General features: G+C 31.3%; 1 pseudogene; it reads right to left on the bottom strand.

Annotated features, from left to right (window-relative positions):
- Positions 1-9897, bottom strand: part of LOC143243887 (uncharacterized) — a 38546-nt pseudogene continuing 28649 nt past the window's right edge.

The following is a 9897-nucleotide window of genomic DNA, read 5'->3' as shown; positions in this document are numbered from 1 at the left end:
TCACAGCCTGCTCACTGACAAAGGATTTTTCTGTGGTCTTTTGACATAAGTGACTCCTATTTTGCTCAAATACAGGAACTTGGTGTTTTTTATAAATGAAACCTGATTGGATGAGGCTTCATCCAAAGGATCAACACACTGTATATCAGATATTAAACTGTTTTGGGTTTCCTTGGAGCAACCAGTAGCATTATGTTTGTTTTTTAGGTTGTCAGTTATTAGGTTGTGGCAGGATGGTTCACACAAAACAAAGTTTTCATGAAACTCTTCAAGAGGACAATTGTGTTTCTGCTCACATAAAATCCTCTCTTTCTTGTTATCTAATGAATCACTACACTTCTCATCATCAGACAGCACTTTCCTAGGTGATTCATATGATGTTCTCACATTTTCACTGCAATGTGATGTGTTTGAAATATTGCTCATTTCTTCCCATTTCTTTGGATTACTACTTCCCTTCCATTTTGTAGTGTGTATTATGTCTTCATCCCCTTCATCACTTCTCTTTTCTCGATCAAAAGTTCTTAAGTTTTGTTCGTTTTCCTCTCTATCAGTCGGGTTATTGGTATGATGTGTCTCCTTGGCATTTATTTCTGTATAATCTTTAGTATTTGAAATCTCTATAATAGCTGTCACTTCGGAGATTAAATTGCCTTCAATACAGTGGTTTTCAGCTACTGAGAATGGTTCTTCCTTTATAGCAGAAAGTGGTGACTTATCACATTGCCTTGCTGTTCAATAAATCACAATGTGGTCTGTTGCCTTCTTTCACCTTTGCTTTCTTGTGGTCATCTATGTGTAATGTCTTTGAAGAAATTTGGCTTTTTCTTCCTTTACCACTTTTCTTCTTTCTTCTTCTTCTTCACAGGCTCTTCTTTCTGCTTGGCATCATCCAGACTTCTTTTCCTTGGTACATTACTAGAAGACCCCTTCTTCAATGTTGGAGATTCAGAACCTTCGTGTTTTGGTTTCCTGGAAGAACTATTACTTTCAGGTTTGGCAGTCTTCAAGTGAGGGGACGGATCATTAGACTGTTTTGCGTTATTCTCGTTAATTTGATAATACTGCTTCAGTCTCACATGCCAAGCCACGCTTGTCACAGCTGTTCTGATGCGGAACTGATGAATGATATTTCTTGGGAGGAAATAAATGTCATTGTCACACAAATGGATACGAGCATAGCGAATTCCTTCACGATGGAGTTGGTTAAGTTTGGCATCTTCTACCCACTGTACGCACTGAAAGTAGCACAAAATAATTAAAAATGTATACATGAAAACATCAACTGTTAAAATAAAAACAAATTTACAACTGAAACAGGAATTTTGTTATTCCCATGCAATTCAATAATATACCTTAAAGGAAAACCATTCTTAGTTTTTAATAGATTTTAATTTCTTGTTAACAAGGCATATATTTAAACATTTTTTAGAGCAATAATATAAACAAACACTATTATGAAATAAAAAAATTGTATTTAAGTAATGTAAAAGTAATGGGCACATAAGAATAAAATAGAAGAAATATAAAGAAACCTTGCAACTCATTAATGAACAACCGACTTTAAACCACACATAAATAACGTACTTCAAAATCTACAAGTTGAGTACAGTGAAACCTCATTGATCTGAACACATCTGTAATGAACCAATTCATCCAGATCATTGAACCAGTCTCATTGTAAACAATGGACACTATTAATACCATGTGTTACTGACTGACAAGCACAGGTATGCAAATTAATAATGCTAAACATATGCCTGAAAACAACTGTGTGTACAATGAACTCAGTTTATTATTCTTTATGTCTTCAATAATTATAAAAAATTGCAAAAACATTTGGCATTTCATTATCTTCATATAAAACATTTAGTTACAACCAGTGACCTATTTAAAGAATATAAAATATAATGTTTAGGATACTGTTTGTATTAAACAATGAATAACAATTATAACTGCTGCATTTATCGAGTGTGTTAGAAAGTTAAAAACTTAAAAAATAACAGCCTAGTACTGAACGAAGATAATTGAACACTCAACAAAGCCCAAAAAATATTTACTTTTGAAGCACTAAAAACAATGAAGGAAATGATGTCTTCATGAGACAACTCTTGGCCAGTTGGTTCTGCCAAGTCAATGTTGATCCACTGATAAATTTACACAGCACCATTATTACTCAAGATTAAGGTACAAATTCCATAAGCAATCTCATTGACAACTCCTGACATGTTAACAGTTCCACTCTGTTCAGGCTGAGGGAAAGTCATGACATGCTTGAAGCAGTTTTTTAATAGTAACACTCAACCAGATAAAACTGCCAAATTTTAAAGTTATGCAGACAACTACTGATGAAGTAAAAACAAATACCACATATTAATGATGCTGATACTTCTATACACCTTTGTTTTGGAATTATGACTGTAGCATAAATCACTCTGATAACCTCCATATAAAGTTTATACCTACATATCAATGTTGAAGGTCATTCTAATAAAGATTATTATAAACCAATACTCATTAGTTAGTGCAGCTGTTTTGTCTTGCAGAGTTAATTACCAAATCATGTATTACAAGAAATATCCATCTGGATTGTCAATGTCCAGGTTCACTGTACTGCAATAATAAACCACATATTTTTTAATATAGACACTTCTTAAATATTAAATAACTTGTGACATATACATTAGAAAGATATGACATCATCACAAATTAAGTTTACACTTTAAAATATTGTGGAAAAGGAAAGATACCTGGGACATGGGAGGTTCGTATAAATCAAGCTGTAGCTTTGAAACTAGTTCTTTGAAGTCTCCTGCATGAAAGGCAACCACATCCTTAGTGACCCTATTTGAAGTATATCTAGAACAGGGGAAAAATCACGTTAAAAGGATTTTCTAGAACATTATATACTTAGTTGCTATGACAAAAGATTAATTTTGGAATGTATAATTTTTATTACTGTTCAAACACTACAATATATATACATATATATAATCCTTAAGAATTCATATATCACCACTTCTACTTTCCTTTGCAGCATGTTCACTGTAAACCAATGATTTATTTTATGCAAAATTAATTACATAAGTGTTAAATCAACAATATCCTTTATTCTACTTTCCTTACTCATTGTTTAATATATCTTATATAAAAAAGCAGTTTACACATCTGTATACCTATGCATAGATAAAAACATCAATTATAAATACATCAGAATCAACTTCAGGTGGACAAAGCATCATCAATACAATAAGTGAGGGAAATAATCTGATATAACAAATCACAATTTGCTTGTTTTATTGAATTTGGAGAATTTTCATCACTAAGCACCCCTATTTTACAAGAGGGGAAAGCAGCATTTTAACACCACCCAATGCAAGTTCTTTGGCTACTGTTTTCCAGAGAAAAGTGAAACTGGCTTAGCACATTATAATGCCCCCACAGCTTAGTGATGAGATTTGAACCAGCAAAACATGTTGCAAACTGAGTGCCATAGCCACTAAGCCATGTCAGATCAACTCATCATGAAAAACAAAAACAAAACAAAAACATATTTATACCAGTTGCAGAAAAGCTGCAAATTAGGAAAGAGTTGTGTGTATAAAGAGCATTCAAAAGGTACTGGGGTCATCCTACTTTTTAAAGTAACTCTATCAAGCCTGTTTGAGTGGATCATGCCAAGAGAACAAATCTGTGCCTTGGAACTACAAAATTACAGAAAATATGCTTGTAGTCATTCTTTCACACAAGGACAGAAAGAAAAATTCCAGAGTTTCAAATTTACATATTAAAATTTTTTTTTATTTACTTTTATATTTAGTAACAATAAGTCACAAAATTTAATTTTCAGCTGATTTCTGTAACCTACAAAGGTACAAAATTAGTGGATGTGAACCTCCTGTATTGTTAAGCATAATTTCATAATGTATAGCCTATATAAAGAAAGTAGAAATAGTTTTGAACAAAACAGCATTAAAGTGAAGATTAACAGTCTCATTTGTCACAAAATTGTCTATTACTCAGCCTTTAGAAACTACAGACTAGCAACTTAAAAACATAAAAGGTAACCTAATCACATAAATAAGCAAGTTTATTTTATTTTAAAGGCTACATAATATGTAGAAGATTTCCTTGAAGTTTCAAAATATTTCATACAATGGTTTTATTTTTCAATAGAACAAAACAAACCATGTAATAAGTACATCAAATCAATGTACCAAGTTAACCTCTGAAACACAAGTGAAAAATGCTACATAAGAAACTGAAAACAATAATATAAATGGATATTTTCTGGTGTTTAAACTCATAATGTTGAAAGCTGGCCTACTATTCACCTTCTACAGCTGGTTGTGGCCACAGAAATAACTCAAAGCACCAATTAGAAAGTTAAAGAAATTAAATGCACATACCTATAATGAATTCATTATCTTTGAAACATTTAGGAGATGTAGGTAGAAATGAAACACAGAAAGAACACATCCTGAAGTAAAAGTATATTTATCATCATTAATATACACTGGTAATGCTCAATCATATACACTGTTGCTCAGCAACAGACTATTATGTTGAGATATTAGTAAAATTTGTTTTTTTATTCTTTTTTTGATAACTTTGGTGATATAACAGTAAAATAATTTAGATATAGAATTGATTTTTTTTCTTTCATGAAAGTTTAATGCTCTTGGGTCTGGAGTAAGTTACTGCACCATTACATGTATGTCTTTACTTTAGGCTTAATTACCAAACAAATAGCACTTTAAGCTCTTTCAGCACACCATGCCAAGTTAAATAAAACTTTTTAAATATTTTTTTAGTTGTTTAATGAACATCTAAATTTTTGACACTGAGTTGTAGACAAAGACAAAAGTTACCAAGGATGTCGATGAAGTAGTGATTCAGCCAAGTCTTCTGTTACATTTATTTATCAGACCTAATACTTAAATTAGACTACAAACAGACCTACTATTACTAACATTAGAGTCAGATAACATTTAGTCACTGGTATACAAGTAAAAACACAAAATATATAAATTATGCAATTATATAAATCATACACATTGTTTTAATATTTACATACTTTTTTACAACATAGAGAGGAAACTAAGTGCAAAAAATGTTAAAAAAATTGCATTATGTAGCAATAACTGAAAATTTTATCAATTTCTTTTAGAAATTTCTTTTTTAACATTAGAAATAACATGTAAACAATGTTAATGTTTTGTATAATAAAATATTATGAAACAAAAATGTGAATAAAATTGTTAATAGTTAACCTTTTGTGACAGATCATGGGTCAAAGGCCATGTCATAGAGTTTGTTAACTTGCGTTCAAAATTTTATTGAACTACTATTTTATGAATTTATGTCATTAGATAATTCAAACTTAAGTTGCATATGAGTTAATTTTTTAATTTAAAAGTAAATATTAAAAGAACATATCAAAATACAGATTTTATTGAGTCACTTGATATGTTAAATGTAACACTGGTTAAAATTAGATGTTTATGATGTCAAAATACCACGTCTATAATTTCATACAAATTAGAAACTCAAAGTATCAACACTGAAAAGCTAGAATTTATATTATATTTATATATCAAAGAATCTCATATCTTTGTATTTTACTGAGATATGTACTGAATCAAACACATTGGTCCCAATTTCCTATTTCCATTTTTAGAAATAATCATTATATACACTTACTTCAATATATGATAAGTGAATATTCAATCGACAGTTTAGAATATTCCTGCAGTGGTTTTCTCAGCCACTTGTGAAAAGGCCACCACAATTTTTCAAACCAAGATTTCAAGAAGGTAGGTTCTGTCTTTAGTCTGCTCGAAGTTTCATACTTTTTTTTGACCTAAATATTGCTTAGTTACTAAGCTTAATAAATTATAGTGAAATTCTATGGCATTAGTTAAGTTATTTATGATTTTTTGATTATTCAACTGTATATATAAAACCTAAATAAATTTTGTTTGATATCCTCCACTTACAAAATTTTAAAAGGCTTAGCAACCTATGTTCAGCAGCAATTGAGTTCAAAGGTTGTAGCTAGAAGAGATAACTGTTTGCTTTACTTCTTTATTTATTGTTACATATTTTAAGAAAAGTATGTTTCATGACTTATTTCTAAATAGTGATAATCTGTATATATGTACATAACAGTTAATAACTGAAACGTGACTGTGTATTACAAAATACTAGTCCCCAAAAACACAGCCAACACAACGTCATTTTTTAAAGGCTAAAGGTCAGTTTTACATTACTGAACATGGCAATGAGTCCATGTGCACCTCGTTAATGTAAGTCATGTAATGTTAGCTGACACAATTAGTAGGTCAATATAATAAAAAATAATAAATATACAGAACACTGAGACTTAAGTTACTTAGACTAAAAATTTGTATCTTCACGATATACTATGCATTCATACTAGTACGAAAAAAAAATTTATATTTATTTTATAATTTTTTTATGGTAGTTACAAGGTTGATCAATTGACAGATCTCACATAGTTATCCTACAGAAAATAACAAAATATAGTCTAGTTAAAATTAAATGGTTGAAATGTATTTAGGTTGGTTTAGAAATTACACAAATATTTGAGATTTTTGGGACAAAGAATAGATTTTTAATCATAATATGAAATCCCTTTGCACTTGGACAAGTAACCAGACTCGATATTTTCATAAACAAATCTTTAGTAAAAATATTTCACAACAAAACCTGATTTTTGTGTACCAAAGGCTTGTAATCTTTACTAAAATCAACCAAATTTTGTGAAGATACACAAGCTGTATTAAAAGATAGAGTATAAATACTTAATGTATGAAAATGTGTAGAACTAGTGTATGTTATATAGAGCCTGTTGTGAAAGAGTTAACTTACAACAATTTTTACAGTTTCCTTGACACCTGTCATTTTTTAGTGTAAACATAAAAGTTAACATTTGTAAGATAAAAAAAACGTATTTCCAATAATACTTAGTTCTTCTCACACTTACAGCTATCACTCGACTAACAGGGTTTCTTCCTTTGTCCGTCTAAGCATCAGTCTGATTTTTTCTTGCTTGCTCCCGTTTTTTTACATCCAACTTAACTGCCCTTGACAAAATTTGTCTTGTGACACTCCTCACTTATGTCAACATGCCCTTTATCCTAGTACTGTATATAGGCACCTGATTAAGTCTCTCACCCTAGCTCTTAGTGGAGGGGAAAGACAGGTGAGTATGAGAGAAAGGTATTATTGGAAATACATGTTTGATTTAAGAAAATGTACACACCTCACATTTACAGTTAGACTCTCACACTGAAAAGGTGGAGGGAAAAGTGAGAGCATTATCCATACATAAAGCATCTGGATAGATCATGGGTGTGTCAACAGAAGATTGGCACACCAGTGGGAAAAACCACACAACGTCTAGAACAGGTATGCTTCCCACGTGGAATTTTACCTGAGCCATCAGAATTATGGTGAGAAGGAAAGTAACAATGAAGTGAAAAACCCTTCACCTCAACCTGAAGAAATCCAAAAGGCAACAACCCCAGGCTCAGAATGGTTGGATTGTGCATACCTTACTCAATCTGAGGAAACAGAACTTGTTCAGTAGGGAATTATGAACATTCATTCTCACTCTCCATCTATGTGAATGAGGAAATCATGTAATATCCAAGAGTTCAGCTACTGTTTACATGGGTCAAGCCAATTTGCAATATGTATATACACCTGATGCCTCAAAGAGTAACTATGCCTAATACTGGTGATTACTTCAGTCATTCAGTATTAGAACACTAAAACTAATGCATTTTTATACAACTTTCACAACTATAACCAAATTTATTATTCATGATTTATCTTTATGATGTGATTTTGTGTGTAAACTTCCAAAACCCTGACACTTATTTTTCTCAAAAAATCAACAGCATTATAACAGCAGGCATGTAACATAGTGCTTGCTGTTTCATGATTTAGTTCCTTCTGTCTTAATATTTAAAAAAAAACGAAAAACAGGAGAGAAAGCTTACAACTTCAAATATATTTTGCATCAAATGATCACAAAATATCTTACCCTTCCCCCGCAGTGAACTGCTTTCAGGACACCTACAGCAGCTGTTGTTAACCTGTCAATTCCTTGGCCAACGTGGTCAGCATGACATTTAGTACGGTCTTCAAACATGGTTTCTCTGGGTTCTGAGGCTCGAGGAAGGTACTGAAGATTGCGCAGTTCATTTGATCCACTCCTAAATGTGAATATACATAATCCCTGAACATTACTGAGCCTATGGTCTTTTTTGAATTTGAACATTTTTACCAAGTTGCATTAGAAAATTATTTGACATGAAAACAGATTGTCAATATCTCTAAAAAGGTAAGAATAGAAGTAATAATAATAAAAAAGTAGGACCCTTATTTCTTTCAATGACATTAATTGGAAAAGTTATGGACCACATAAACCACATCAATAATACAGAATTTTAAAATCAGCTGATATTACTATTCGTGTGAATTTGTCAAACAAAACCATCATAAAATTGTATGCTATGGCTTTGTTAATGCTTTAGTTATCCATATTCTCACATAATGTGAGGATAAATATGGATAACTAAGTGTAAAATATTTATGACAATCTGTATATTTAAAACAAATAATTAAAAACCACCTAAAGATAATCTGATATTAGTTTTCTTTTCATTAACTTTTCCATCAAAATGAATTTTTTCATGTACATTGGGAAAACTGATAAAACTACTTTATCTACAGGAAAAATTATGTTCTGTTTAAAAAAAAAGAAGAAATTTTGGTCTTTTTTCCAAACAAGTTTCCTGGTTCTATACACATTTTTTAAAACTATTTTCTCTTTAAGTACCTTTTTCTTTTGAAAGGTGATTTTGGCATGTCAGCAGTTGGAACCACCTGTTCCCCTGGACGTATCCACAGTATGGGACCATCATTACTTTCCTGAGGTGAAGCCATCTGAACAGATGATAAAGAGCCCCATGGCATTGTTAACTTTAAGAATGGACATTTTTCCAGCATGCTCAGGATTTCAGGAAAAAATCCACCAGCTTCTTCATGCACTGTTCCTACCAAGCTGACCTGATGGACTGGTCCTGCTCTGTAAGTACCCTGGCTATAGCACTTACGAACCTGAAAAACCAACCAATGTTTACCTATTAAAATTTATTATTTCCATTTTACATCAGTAGTTGTCACAGATGTCAGTTGAAAACAATGATTAAAAATCCAGTTAGAATTATTCCTCATGCAGAAATTGAGAATGTAAAAAAGAAAATATAAACAAACAAGCAGAATAATAATGAATGAAAATGTTTTCACACAGAAACAAAGGTTAAACTGCACACAGAAACCTCACACAAATTGAAGACTCAACTTTGCTGGATTTACACTAAGAAAACAAACTAAAGGTCACAAAGAGTTAATGAAGGGCCATATTTATTACAAAACACACACAAGTTTTACTACTACTTGTAGTCAAAATTGATATAAAATTTTTTATGGTATGCAGTGTCTCATGCTGATGTGTGACATTACACCGAATGTTGTGAAAATTTTGAAAAATTCTTGTCCAAGGGTCACAAGAAGCTATGTTTTATTGACAATCCACTTGCTCCTTCACAATTTAAAAAAATACCTATTCAAGCTGAATATAATTTTTGGATTTCAATTTGATTAAATAATGAACAATACCTTAAATAGCAGATTTCGACTAATATGTATCAACTTTTTTGCAATGGATGTCCCTTTAAATGCTTTCTGCACAACGCACTGTGTTACATTCAAAATTTAATTAAACATTTTTACTATTACAGTGAGTGAAAGAAATAAACATTAAAATGTATGTTACATTTGGAGTTTTATGTTATCTAAATT

The sequence above is a fragment of the Tachypleus tridentatus genome, chromosome 2, assembly GCF_004210375.1.
Source record: "Tachypleus tridentatus isolate NWPU-2018 chromosome 2, ASM421037v1, whole genome shotgun sequence".
In the NCBI taxonomy this organism is placed as follows: domain Eukaryota; kingdom Metazoa; phylum Arthropoda; class Merostomata; order Xiphosura; family Limulidae; genus Tachypleus; species Tachypleus tridentatus.
This window is presented reverse-complemented; position numbering and strand designations above follow the sequence as displayed.